We start from the raw sequence: 14,259 nt of genomic DNA on the forward strand, positions 1-14,259 counted from the left end.
GGAACAGCTCTGGTCTGCAGCTCCCAGCATGATTGATGCAGAAGACAGGTGATTTCTGCATTTCCAACTGAGGTACCTGGTTCACCCCATTGGGACTGATTGGACAGTAGGTGCAGCCCATGGAGGGCGAGCCGAAGCAGGGTGGGACATCACCTCACCCAGGAAGCTCAAGGGGTCAGGGGATTTCCCTCTTCTAGCCAAGGAAAGTGATGACAGATGGAAAATGGAAAAAAAGGACACTTCCGCCCAAATACTGCACTTCTCCAACATAGCAAATGGCACACCAGGATATTATATCCTGCGCATGGCTCGGCAGATCCCACACCCACAGAGCCTTGCTCACTGCTGGCACAGCAGTCTGAGATCGACCCGTGAGGCAGCAGCCTGGCTGGGGGAGGGCGTCTGCCATTGCTGAGGCTTGAGTAGGCAAACAAAGTGGCCAGGGAAGCTCGAACTGGGTGGAGCCCACCAGAGCTCAGCAAGGCTGGCTGCCTCTGTAGTCTACACCTCTGGGGGCAGGGCGTAGCTGAACAAAAGGCAGCAGAAACTTCTGCAGAATTAAATGCCCCTGTCTGACAGCTCTGAAGAGAGCAGTAGTTCTCCCGGCACAGTGTTTGAGTTCAAAGAACGGACAGACTGCCTTCTTAAGTGGGTCCCTGACCCCCCTGTAGCCTAACTGGGAGACACATCCCAGTAGGGGTCGACTGACACCTCATACAGGCAGGTGCCACTCTGGGATGAAGCTTCCAGAGGAAGGATCAGGCAGCAATATTTGCTGTTCTGCAGCCTCCACTGGTGATACCCAGGCAAACAGGGCCTGAAGTGGACCTCCAGCAAACTCCAACAGACCTACAGCTGAAGGATCTGACTGTTAGAAGGAAAACTAACAAACAGAAAGCAATAGCATCAACATCAACAAAAAGGACATCCACACCAAAACCCCATCTGTAGGTCACCAACATCAAAGACCAAAGGTAGGTAAAACCAGAAAGTTGGGGAGAAGCCAGAGCAGAAAAGCTGAAAATTATAAAATTCTAAAAACCAGAGCACTTCTTCTCCTCCAAAGGATCACAGCTCCTTGCCAGCAGTGAAACAAAGCTGGATGGAGAATGACTTTGATGAGCTGACAGAAGTAGGTTTCAGAAGGTCGGTAATAACAAACTTCTCCGAGCTAAAGGAGGATGTTTGAACCCATCATAGGGAAGCTAAAAACATTGAAAAAAGATTAGACAAATAGCAAACTAGATCGAGTTAGAATGGCACGAGAACTACGTGATGCATGCACAAGCTTCAATAGCCAATTTGATCAAGTAGAAGAAAGGGTATCAGTGATTGAAGACCAAATTAATGAAATAAAGTGAGAAGACAAGTTTAGAGAAAAAAGAATAAAAAGAAACAAACAAATCCTCGAATAAATATGAGACTATGGGAAAAGACCAAATCTACATTTGATTGGTATACCTGAAAGTGACGGAGAGAATGGAACCAAGTTGGAAAACACTCTTCAGGACATTATCCAGGAGAACTTCCCCAACCTAGCAAAGCAGGCCAACATTCAAATTCGGGAAATACAGAGAACACCACAAAGATACTCCTTGAGAACAGCGACCCCAAGATACATAACTGTCAGATTCACCAAGGTTGAAATGAAGGAAAAAAATGTTAAGGACAGGCAGAGAGAAAGGTCAGGTTACCACAAAGGGAAGCCCGTCAGGCTAACAGCGGATCTCTCGGCAGAAACTCTACAAGCCAAAAGAGAGTGGGGGCCAATATTCAAAATTTTAAAGAAAAGAATTTTCAACCCAGAATTTCATATCGAGCCAAACTAAGCTTCATAAGTGAAGGAGAAATAAAATCCTTTACAGACAAGCAAATGCTGAAAGATTTTGTCACCACCAGGCCTGCCTTACAAGAGCTCCTGAAGGAAGCACTAAACATGGAAGGGAACAACCGGTATTAGCCACTGCAAAAACAAGCCAAATTGTAAAGATCATCCATGCTAGGAAGAAACTGCATCAACTAACGGGCAAAAAACCCAGCTAACATCATAATGACAAGATCAAATTCACACATAACAATATTAATCTTAAATGTAAATGGGCTAAATGCCCCAGTTAAGACACAAACTGGCAAGTTGGATAAAGAGTCAAGACCCATCAGTGTGCTGTATTCAGGAGACCCATCTCACATGCAGAGACACACATAGGTTCAAAATAAAGGGATGGAGGAAGATCTACCAAGCAAATGGAAAGCAGAAAAAAGCAGGGGTTGCAATCCTAGTCTCTGATAAAACATATTTAAACCAACAAAGATCAAAAGAGGCAAAGAAGGCCATTATATAATGGTAAAGGGATCAATTCAAGAAGAGCTAACTATCCTAAATATATATGCAACCAATACATGAGCACCCAGATTCATAAAGCAAGTCCTGAGTGACCTACAAAGAGACTTAGACTCCCACACAATAGTAATGGGAGAGTTTAACACCCCACTGTCAATATTAGACAGATCAATGAGACACAATGTTAACAAGAATATCCAGGACTTGCACTCAGTTCTGCACCAAGCAGACCTAATAGACATCTACTGAACTCTCCAGCCCAAATCAACAGAATATACATTCTTCTCAGCACTACATCGCACTTATTCCAAAATTGACCACATAGTTGGAAGTAAGGCACTCCTCAGCAAATGGAAAACAACAGAAATCACAACAAACTGTCTCTCAGACCACAGTGCAATCAAATTAGTACTCAAGATTAAGAAACTCACTCAAAACCACACAACTACATGGAAACTGAACAACCTGCTCCTGAATGACTACTGGGTAAATAACAAAATTAAGCCAGAAATAAAGATGTTCTTTGAAACCAATGAGAACAAAGACACAACCTACCAGAATCTCTGGGACACATTTAAAGCAGTGTGTAGAGGGAAATCTATAGCACTAAATGCCCACAAGAGAAAGCAGGAAAGATCTAAAATTGACACCCTAACATAACAATTAAAAGAGCTAGAGAAACAAGAGCAAACACATTCAAAAGCTAGCAGAAGGCAAGAAATAACTAAGATCAGAGCAGAACTGAAGGAGATAGAAACATAAAAAACCCTTCAAAAAATCAATGAATCCAGGAGCTGGCTTTTTGAAAAGATCAACAAAATTGATAGATTGCTAGCAAGACTAACAAAGCAGAAAAGAGATAAGAATCAAATAGATGCAATAAAAAATGATAAAGGGGATATCATCACCAATCCCACAAATACAATGTACCATCAGAGAATACTATGAACACCTCTATGCAAATAAACTAGAAAATCTAGAAGAAATGGATAAATTCCTGGACACATACACCCTCCCAAGACTAAACCAGGAAGAAGCTGAATCTCTGAATAGACCAATAACAGGTTTTGAAATTGAGGCAATAATTAACAGCCTACCAACCAAAAAAAGTCCAGGACCAGAAGGATTCACAGCCGAATTCTACCAGAGGTATAAAGATGAGCTGGTACCATTCCTTCCAAAACTATTCCAATCAATAGAAAAAGAGGGAATCCTCCCTAACTCATTTTATGAGGCCAGCATCATCCTGATACCAAAGCCTGGCAGAGACACAACAAAAAAAGAGAATTTTAGACCAATATCCTTGATGAACACCAATGTGAAAATCCTCAATAAAATACTGGCAAACCGAATCCAGCAGCACGTCAAAAAGATTATCCACCACGATCAAGTCAGCTTCATCCCTGGGATGCAAGACTGGTTCAACATACACAAATCAATAAATGTAATCCATCACATAAACAGAACCAATGACAAAAACCACATGATTATCTCAATAGATGCAGAAAAGGCCTTCGACATAATTCAACAGCACTTCATACTAAAAACTCTCAATAAACGAGTTATTGATGGAATGTATCTCAAATTAATAAAAGCTATTTATGACAAACCCACAGCCAATATCATACTGAATGGGCAAAAACTGGAAGCATTCCCTTTGAAAACTGGCATAAGACAGGGATGCCCTCTCTAACCACTCCTATTCAACAGAGTGTTGGAAGTTCTGGCCAGGGCAATCAGGCAAGAGAAAGAAATAAAGTGTATTCAATTAGGAAAAGAGGAAGTCAAATTGTCCCTGTTTGCAGATGACATGATTGTATATTTAGAAAACCCCATCGTCTCAGCCCAAAATCTCCTTAAACTGATTTGCAACTTCAGCAAAGTCTCAGGATACAAAATCAATGTGCAAAAACCACAAGCATTCTTATACACCAATAACAAACAGAGAACCAAATCATGAGTGAACTCCCATTCACAATTGCAATTGCTACAAAGAGAATAAAATACCTCGGAATCAAACTTACAGGAGATGTGAAGGACCTCTTCAAGAAGAACTGCAAACCACTGCTCAATGAAATAAAAGAAGACACAAACAAATGGCAGAACATTCCATGCTCATGGATAGGAAGAATCAATATTGTGAAAATGGCCATACTGCCCAAGGTAATTTATAGATTCAATGCCATCCCCATCAAGCTACCAATGACTTTCTTCACAGAATTGGAAAAAACTACTTTAAAGTTCATATGGAACCAAAAAAGAGCTCACATAGCCAAGACAATCCTAAGCCAAAAGAACATAGCTGGAGGCATCACACTACCTGACTTCAAACTATACTACAAGGTTACAGTAACCAAAACAGCATGGTACTGGTACCAAAACAGAGATATAGACCAATGGAACAGAACAGAGCCCTCAGAAATAATACCACACATCTACAACCATCTGATCTTTGACAAACCTGACAAAAAGAAGCAATGGAGAAAGGATTCCCTGTTTAATAAATGGTGCTGGGAAAACTGGCTAGCCATATGTTGAAAGCTGAAACTGGATCCCTTCCTTACACCTTATACAAAAATTAATTCAAGATGGATTAAAGATTTACATGTTAGACCCAAAACCATAAAAACCCTAGAAGAAAACCTAGGCAATACCATTCAGGACATAGGCATGGGCAAGGACTTCATGTCTAAAACACCAAAAGCAATGACAACAAAAGCCAAAATTGACAAAGGGGATCTAATTAAACTGAAGAGCTTCTGCACAGCAAAAGAAACTACCATCAGAGTGAACAGGCAGCCTACAGAATGGGAGAAAATTTTTGCAATCTACCCATCTGACAAAGGGCTAATATCCAGAATATACAAAGAACTTAAACAAATTTACAGGAAAAAAACAAACAACCCCATCAAAAAGTGGGCAAAGGATATGAACAGACACTTCTCAAAAGAAGACATTCATGCACCCAACAGACACATGAAAAAATGCTCATCATCACTGGTCATCAGAGAAATGCAAATCAAAACCACAATGAGATACCATCTCACACCAGTTAGAATGGTGATCATTAAAAAGTCAGGAAACAACAGGTGCTGGAGAGGATGTGGAGAAATAGGAACGCTTTTACACTGTTGTTGGGAGTGTAAACTAGTTCAACTGTTGTGGAAGACAGTGTGGCAATTCCTCAAGGATCTAGAACTAGAAATATCATTTGACCCAGCGACCCCATTATTGAGTATATACCCAAAGGATTATAAATCATGCTACTATAAAGACACATGCACACTTATGTTTATTGTGGCACTATTCACAATAGCAAAGACTTGGAACCAACCCAATTGTCCATCAATGATAGACTGGATTAAGAAAATGTGGCACATATACACCATGGAATACTATGCAGCCATAAAAAAGGATGAGTTCATGTCCTTTGCAGGGACATGGACGTAGCTGGAAACCATCATTCTGAGCAAACTATCACAAGGGCAGAAAACCAAACACTGCACGTTCTCACTCATAAGTGGGAATTGAACAATGAGAACACTTAGACACAGAGCAGGGAACATCACACCCCGGGGCATTTCGGGGGTGGAGGGCAGGGGGAGGGATAGCATTAGGAGAAATACCTAATGTAAATGACGAGTTAATGGGTGCAGCAAACCAACATGACACATGCGTACCTATGTAACAAACCTGCACGTTGTGCACATGTACCCTAGAACTTAAAGTATAATTTAAAAAAATAAAAATAAGAGGTCAAAAAAATTAAACATGTTTTACTTTTTTCCTCACAAGAACATAAAAATTATGGAGGGGAACTTAACAGGGAATTTTTAAAAGGTAACACAATTTTTCCTTTAAGTAGTCCTTGGGTAGTTATGACAGAATAGTTTGCACTTTTTGTTTGTTTCTTTGAACTGGGATTTTGGTCTAAAGTTTTGTTTGTTTCTAGTATCTGCTTCTGCCTCCCCCTCTATCAGATCGGCTTCCTCCACTGCCACCACCTCTTGGTGCTCCACGGCCTGAATTGCCGTAGGAATCACGTGGAGGATTTCCATAGAAGGGGGAAGCCCTCTTTCTTGTCTGCCAACCCGACCATGACCACTTGATTAGAGATCACTTCGGCTGCTTGAGTAACTGTCTCGACTTCCACCATATCCGTCACGTGAACTGCTATAATCATCGCTTCCACCATAAGATGGGGGGGCGGGGGCCCTCCTGTAGGTGGAGCACTACTTGAGTTACCATAACTTTCATATGAATCTCTGTAGGAATCTCCAGTTGGATGATCTGAATAGTCATGATCACTATTATATCCATCTCTATCACTATAGCCTCTTGATGGATAGTCATCACGTGAATTGAAATGACCATAATCACGGTAAGTACAATCTCGCGGTGGTGGTGGTGCATAACCTCTTGTATCACGAGAACTTGGGTAATCTCTGCTTGAAGAACTGTCTTTTGTAGAATACCCATCATCTCTTGGGGACAAATAAACATCTCTACGAGAGGGCAGCGGTTCCCTTCCAGGTGGACCGCACTAACTATCTCTTGCACGTGACACAGGAGCTCTTCCTCCCATTCCACTGCTGCTGCGAACTGGTCCTGAAGGTGCAGATCTCTTAGGAGGAGGACCCCCACTTCTTGGTGGTGGTCCTCTTTTTACTGGGAGTGGTCCCCTGGAAGAACTCATGTTAAAATTCATGGACTATCCACTGTCATCCATGTGTCTTCTCCATGAGGGAGGTCCCCTGGTTCCTCCACTTCTTCCTCTTCCACCTCTAAGACCTTTTGGAGGGCCTCTGCTTCTTGGAGGTGGAGGCGGTCCACGTCTACCACTTTCAAATGATGGTTTGGTGGCTTGTTCCACCTTGATGGCTTTTCCATCTAATGACTTTCCATTCATGTCTCTGGCTGCATCCTTAGCATCTGCTGGGCTTTCAAAGGCGACAAAAGCAAATCCTCTTGATTTGTTGGTTTCACCAATGAAGAACTTTGCTGGACAATCTGCTTCAACTTTTTTTTTTTTTTTTTGCCAGTGAGTCAGAGGGGTGACAGTGGATTCAAGCTCCAACGAGCTCGCCGACAGGGGCTTCCTAGCAGCTCATCACCAGTGGCGGCTGCCGGGTCTGAGGACCAAACAGCAAAGCCGCTAGCGCTACTGCGCAACCGTGAATTGTTAAACTCTTTCCTGAAAAGTAGAGAAGAAGAAATTATGTTTAAAAACTCACCCCTCGGCCAGGCGCGGTGGCTCACACCTGTAATCCCAACACTTTGGGAGGCCAAGGCGGGCAGATCATGAGGTCAGGAGTTCGAGACCAGCATGGCCAATATGGAGAAACCCCATCTCTACTAAAAATACAAAAATTAGCCCAGCGTGGTGGCAGGCGCCTGCAGTCCCAGCTACTCGAGAGGCTGAGACAGGAGAATCCTTTGAACCCTGGAGGTGGAGCTTGCAGTGAGCCGAGACCACGCCATTGCACTCCAGCCTGGGTGACAGAGCGAGACTCTGTCTCAAAAAAAAAAAAAAAAAAAAAAAAGACTCACCGCTCTTTGTTCTCCCAAAAAAAGGGAAAACTTTGGGCTCTATTTTTATGGACTACTGGGGAAATAAATTAAGCTACTGGAGCTTGCACCAAGAATGATAAAAGGGGAAATGAGCTTACCTTTCAGGAGTGGGAAGAGCTGAAACCTGGCAGCACAGAGAAAGAATCTTACCGTAAGGGGCACTATTCAAGTGTGTGAGAGCTGTGTACTATATTGTCTTTGCCAGCTGGTCACCTAGTCTTTCCTGGAGTGAAAAATCTCCCACTGCCCTACCCATCTGCCGCTGCCTACTCTCTGTGGATATGCTCCAGCTCTCATAATTGAAAAGAGGCCTAGTAGGGTGTAAGGGTAACCTCTTTTTGCTGAGGGCTGAACTAAGGTAAACCTACAGGCACGTTCATTGAGATTTCAAAGCATTTTTATGCCTGATAGCTAAATATAGTTGACAGAATAACACAGCAGAAAGATTGAAGTCAGACTAACCTGGCCTTGAACCCTGGCTCTGTCCTTTACTACTGTGTGCCTTTTCCTCTAAGTTTCATAGTAGCTGTGATGATTAAATAATATATGTAAAGTATTGAGAACAGTGGCTGGTATATAGCAACTACTCCATAATTGTCAGCTTTTATTATTGCTTCTCTTTATATAGAGTTATGGATTGAATATTTATAGCTTTTCAAAATACGTATGTTGAAATCCTAGCCCCCAGTGCAATGATAATAGACACTGGGGCCTTTGGGAGGTGATTGGACCATGAGGATGCAGCCCTCATGAATAGGATTAGTGCCCTTATAAGAGAGACCCCAGAGAGCTCCCTTGCCCCTTCCACCATGTGAGGACAAAGGGAGAAGACAGCAGTCTATGAACTAGCAAGCAGGCCCTTACCAGACACCGAATCTGCCAGCATCTTGATCTAGAACTCCCCAGCCTTCAGAACTGTGAGAAATAAATGCTGTTTAAGCCACCCAGCCTATAGTATTTTTGTCATAGCAGCCTGAATGGACTAAGGCATGAAGAATCCATAAATCAGTAAGAATTTTATTTTGGGTCTTTGTCAGTCTTAATTATAAGCCTACATTGATGGGAGACTAAGAATTAAATGAGTAAATAAAAGCTGGTGTATTTGTTACACCATGTTTTACAAGTAGAAGTCACAGCATAGTTTGAGAAATGAGATTTTCACATACAGGACATGACTATATATGAGTAAATGACTTATAAATAAAATGTTACATCATGTAGTTTTTTCTCTAGCCTTTTATATAATTATAACCCATATAAAGTTGCCACACTCTCACTCCTGGACAAGAGTCATTTAAACCCAAGCAGAGTTTGGCAGACCATTCCAAGCTACTGTGTGACAAACTGCTCCTACCTCAAAAGTTTAGTTTTTAAACTCTGGCATTCCAGCCTGTCCCTGCCTTTGGTCTTATTTGATATCCATTATCAGACAAATTACCAGATGCTTATTTGTGTTTATTCTGACTCAAGCTTAAGTCTCCTCAGATCTTTTGAATATCAGTCTATATTGTGATTTATCATGACCTAAGGTTTTACCCAAATACAAATTCTATCCCCCTAAGTGATTTCAGATTGGAGGCATCGGCTTCACACTTCCCCAAGTTTTTCTTCCTATTTAAAGCTCTGCATCACCTTGTCTTCCTAAAGTTCTGCCCTTATAGGTAGCTTTCAAGAATCTATAAAATCTATACTTACTTGAGAAGGAGGGTAAATTTTTTATTGAAGGTTAACACACATACAAAAACAGAAAACTGCACAAAATGTAAGTGTACAGCTTTATAGCTTTTTACAAAATGAACACTCCTGTGTAACCTGTACCCAGATTAAGAAACAGTTGCAGTCCATCTCCTTTTTCCTATTGGAGACCTACTAGTTTAATTTGATCTGCTTCTTATTGACCTTCTGTAAATAAAATTAAACAATACTGACTTGTCTTTATCTGACTTCTTTGCTCAATACTATGTTTGTGAGATTCATTCATATTTTTGCAGATGGCTATAGTTCATTTATTTCTGCTACTATATGTATTTCTTTACTTGATATAACACAATTTATTTACCCATCTTATTATTAATGAGTATTTGGGTTGAGTCTAGTTTTTTGGTTATTAGAAATGTTGTTATAACACACTTGCCTGAGTCTTTTGGCAAATATCTAAACATTTCTGTTGCTTATGTACCTAGAAGTGAGATGGCTGGTTCATATGATTTGCAAATGTTCAACTTTAATAGATACTGCCACCCAGTTTTTCAAAGTGGTTGCAACAATGTACCTACCACACTTGGTATTGCAGAGCCCTTTTATTAGGTTGGTGCAAAAGTAATTGCGGTTTCTGCCATTAAAAGTAAGGGCAAATAAGTACAATTCCTCAAAATAAATTTCCTCATTTATGCTCTACAGCTCACCTGCCTCCCACTGTATTGAGAGAGTTTTTGGCATCCCATCCCCACCTTCCATCCCTACATTCCCTGTGCTAATAAGTATTTACATTAAACTTAAATTCACCCCTCTGGTACTACCTGATATGCACTATCGTCAGTAAAGAAATGGCACTACACATTGTATAGTCTTCTTAGACTTCTCATAGTTAACTTTTCTTGGAGCTATCTGATAGTAACAATCATAGATATGTAGTCACAGACACACACACACAAACACACACACACATACACACACGCCCCTGGTGCTAGTAGGTGAAAAGTACAAATTTTATACACCTTTTATTTCAAAAAAGATCATGCTATATTAGATCCTAAAATATAAAGAACCCTTTAAAATGACTAAAAACAAAGTGAATGGGAATAAGATAGCAATATTAGAGACTTACTTCTTCACAGCAAGAAGTATGACTTCAGTGCCATAATATTGGAAACATCATAGAGTGAAGATTAAAGTGTAATGCAAGTGTATGATATTGAGTCCCTCTAAGATCTGCTTCTTATTAAATTTACCCAAAAAAGAATTCACTCACGTTCTTCTTCAAATGTAGTTCCTTTTACTAGAAAAGAGATCATATAAATTCTTGGGCATTCAATTTCCCGCTAAAGCATTTCTCAGTGCTAAATTCAACTTTTTCCAAAGGCAGAGGATAGATAAGACACTTCAAAGAAAGCACTTCAGGTAAGACATTGCATTTTCTTCAAATCCACACCCATGTTCACGCATTCTTCTTTACATAAGTGTTTGAGCACCTATTTAATACATGTAGAATGATGAAGAATAAAGTGGAGGATTATAACGTTCCTGTTTCAACGTTCTTATGGCTTATAAGAAATAAGTAATAGGCTGGGTGGGGTGGCTCACAACTGTAATCCCAGCACTTTGGGAGGCCGAGGTGGGTGGATCACGAGGTGAGGAGATTGAGACCAACCTGGCTAACACGGTGAAACCCCGTCTCTACTAAAAATACAAAAAATTAGCCAGGCTTGGTGACGGGCGCCTGTAGTCCCAGCTACTCGGGAGGCTGAGGCAGGAGAATGGCGTGAACCTGGGAGGCGGAGCTTGCAGTGAGCCAAGACTGCGCCACTGCACTCCAGACTGGGAGAGAGAGTGAGGCTCCGTCTCAAAAAAAAAAAAAAAAAAGAAGAAGAAGAAGAAGAAATAAGTAATAAATATTATTTAAATTTATTTATTTGTAACCCCCAGCTTTTCTCTATAAAGAAAGATATCCTTAGTTTTCTATCTCTTTTGGATAAAGAACGTTATTCTTTAGTTGAAACTATATTAACTACAGCAAAGAAATCTCAATTATTCTCCCAGCAACAGATTTCTCCCTCAGTTAAGAGATTTCTATCTATTACTTTGTGCACTATTATGTATTTTTTAAAATCTGGCTTGATTATGCTCCCTTTTGTAAATAACCAAAGACTGGAGTTTAGTTTCTATGGAAATCAGCCTCTCTGTCTCTGTCACTGTCTCTCTCTCTCTCTGTCTCTCTCTCTCTCACACACACACACATACACAAACACACACACGCACACACACACACAGTGAAGGCTGGGAATAATGAGCTGAATTCTCTATAAAACTCAACATTCCAATTTGAATGTAAATTATAAACCTTGCACAAGGGATCAATCTTACCACTTGGAGTGCAAGAATATATTCCTTAGCATTAAGCCATGATTTTGAGAGCTAAGTTTGGGGTTATTTAAAATTATTTTCCCTTTGTCATTTTCATGGGTTTTTTGGGGGGGTGGGGGCCTTAGTAAAAGAAAAATGCATTATGCCATTAATTAAAATTAAATGCCTCTCTTGCAGATAGCTGTAAGTCTATTAGACTCCTAAACTACCCTTTGTCGTTTTTAATAGACTTTTCCTAGACTTCATGTACCATATGTACACAAGTCACTCTATTCTCCTCTTGAGTCATGCATTTAGGTCCTATTAACACTAATGGAATTTATATGCATGCACACTGAGGGAGAATAAGCCCCTTAAACACCTTTTTAATGGAACAGTTTTGTTTCTTTCCATTCCTCTTTGCACTCCTCTGTTTGGACTTTCTCTTACCAATCTGTGCTTCCAAATAATATAGTTCTGATTTCTTTTTCAGCTCTTATGCTTTATTTTTTATTGAATTCCAGGGCTCAAGTTAGGACTTAACTTCCCCTCTTTTATTGATAATTCCTGGAAAAAGCAGCATGACTAAATCATTACTACTGTATTAGAGTGAAATTCAGATGTTGCTTTCATTCAACATTTCATTTCATTTCAAAGTTCTTACTTTCCAGCAAATATATTTAACCCACAGGCTATTTTTTTTTTATCCTCCTGAAGACTTAACTAGCCAGGAGCCAATTAAGATAATGAATATTTACCCAGGAGGCTAAAGACTTTTCAACATTAACATGCAAATAAATAGGCATGATTTCAGACTCCCCTACTTTATAATGTTTTTATTTGTTTATACTTTAGGGAGGTTTTTTTTTTTTTTCATCTTTTAAGTATCTATCACACAGGACTTCAGCAACATGCTCAAATTTAGAACAGTAAAGTATCAGGAAATGCCTTTGGAACCATAAAGCTGCAGAAAGTAAACCTCTAATGCGTGTACTAACAATCATATTTTTGTTTAGCTCTTAGAAATGCATTACTCTTTATTGTTCTTAAAATAAATAATCTTTATCAATAGACAGCTTTGTTTTTCCTTCCCCTATGTAAAATGAGAGACGGAATAAGACTGTTATGACCAAGTGCCTAGCAGAGTACCAGACTCACAGCATTAATCTGAATCACATGAAACTGCCATTTTGGTAGATCAAAAGCTGTTGAATAAGTGTTCAAAGAATCTGTTGGAAGAAAAAATAAAAATAAAAAAATAAAAACAGGTTACCCACACACACACACAAAAATCTGTTGAATACATCTGTTAAAAAAATAAATAAGTGAATGAATGAAGTCTCTTTCAAGAGTAAAATTTTATTTTTATTCTAATTTCAAAAATTAAAACAATAGTCTAAGGTAGTTAAAATATACATTAAGCAATGAACTTTTCCCAGTCATTTAATGGAATAAAACTCTAAAACTGACTAGTGCCTGTTGTTTTCTGACTCATTTTTTGGGCGGGGAGGGGGTAGTTATAACAACAGAGTACAGCAAATCTAATATTAATTAATTGCCACTAAAGGTAAGCTTAAATTTACATTATAGATAGATGATATTCTGATACATTTGAGCATTTGGAAAATAAATTGATATATGAAAGATCTGATGGTGTGTGTGGAAAGAATTGAGGATAAACATATGAAAAACGGAATAAGTAAATTTAATTAAAAATTATACAAGAAAGAGGCCGGGCGCTGTGGCTCACGCCTGTAATCCCAGCACTTTGGGAGGCCGAGGCGGGCGGATCACGAGGTCAGGAGATTGAGACCATCCCGGCTAACACGGTGAAACCCCGTCTCTACTAAAAATACAAAAAATTAGCCGGGCATGGTTGCAGGCACCTGTAGTCCCAGCTGCTCCGGAGGCTGAGGCAGGAGAACGGCCTGAACCCGGGAGGCGGAGCTTGCAGTGAGCTGAGATCGCGCCACTGCACTCAGCCTGGGGGACAGAGAGAGACTCCGTCTCAAAAAAAAAAAAAAAAAAAAAAAAAAAATTATACAAGAAAAAAACCATAATTATAGCATATTACTTAACTTCAGTAAATAATATTCACATATCACAACCATATAACTCTTTTTAGTTATTCCAAAATATTATCTAAAAATACAAATTATCTATGCATTATGCCATTAATTAAAATTAAATGCCTCTCTTGCAGATACCTATACATCTATTAGAATTACCTGAATTATTATCTAAAAATGTCAATACCAGTAGAAAGAGTTCAAAATATTGAAGCA

The 14,259-nt window shown here is 39.8% G+C and overlaps 1 long non-coding RNA gene and 1 pseudogene across 1 annotated transcript in view; both read right to left on the reverse strand.

The window, feature by feature from the left end:
- Window positions 1-5,499: 5,499 nt before the first annotated feature.
- On the reverse strand, window positions 5,500-8,380 carry LOC129393019 (RNA-binding motif protein, X chromosome-like; annotated as a pseudogene).
- Window positions 8,381-12,706: 4,326 nt separating this feature from the next.
- The window catches only part of LOC100973734 (uncharacterized), a 78,911-nt gene continuing 77,358 nt past the window's right edge, over window positions 12,707-14,259 (reverse strand). Inside the window, exon 9 of the long non-coding RNA XR_010112003.1 lies at window positions 12,707-13,203. This is a non-coding gene — a long non-coding RNA (uncharacterized LOC100973734). The remainder of the gene's footprint in view (window positions 13,204-14,259) is intronic.

Source organism: Pan paniscus, chromosome 3 (genome assembly GCF_029289425.2).
Source record: "Pan paniscus chromosome 3, NHGRI_mPanPan1-v2.0_pri, whole genome shotgun sequence".
NCBI classification, from domain to species: Eukaryota; Metazoa; Chordata; class Mammalia; order Primates; family Hominidae; genus Pan; species Pan paniscus.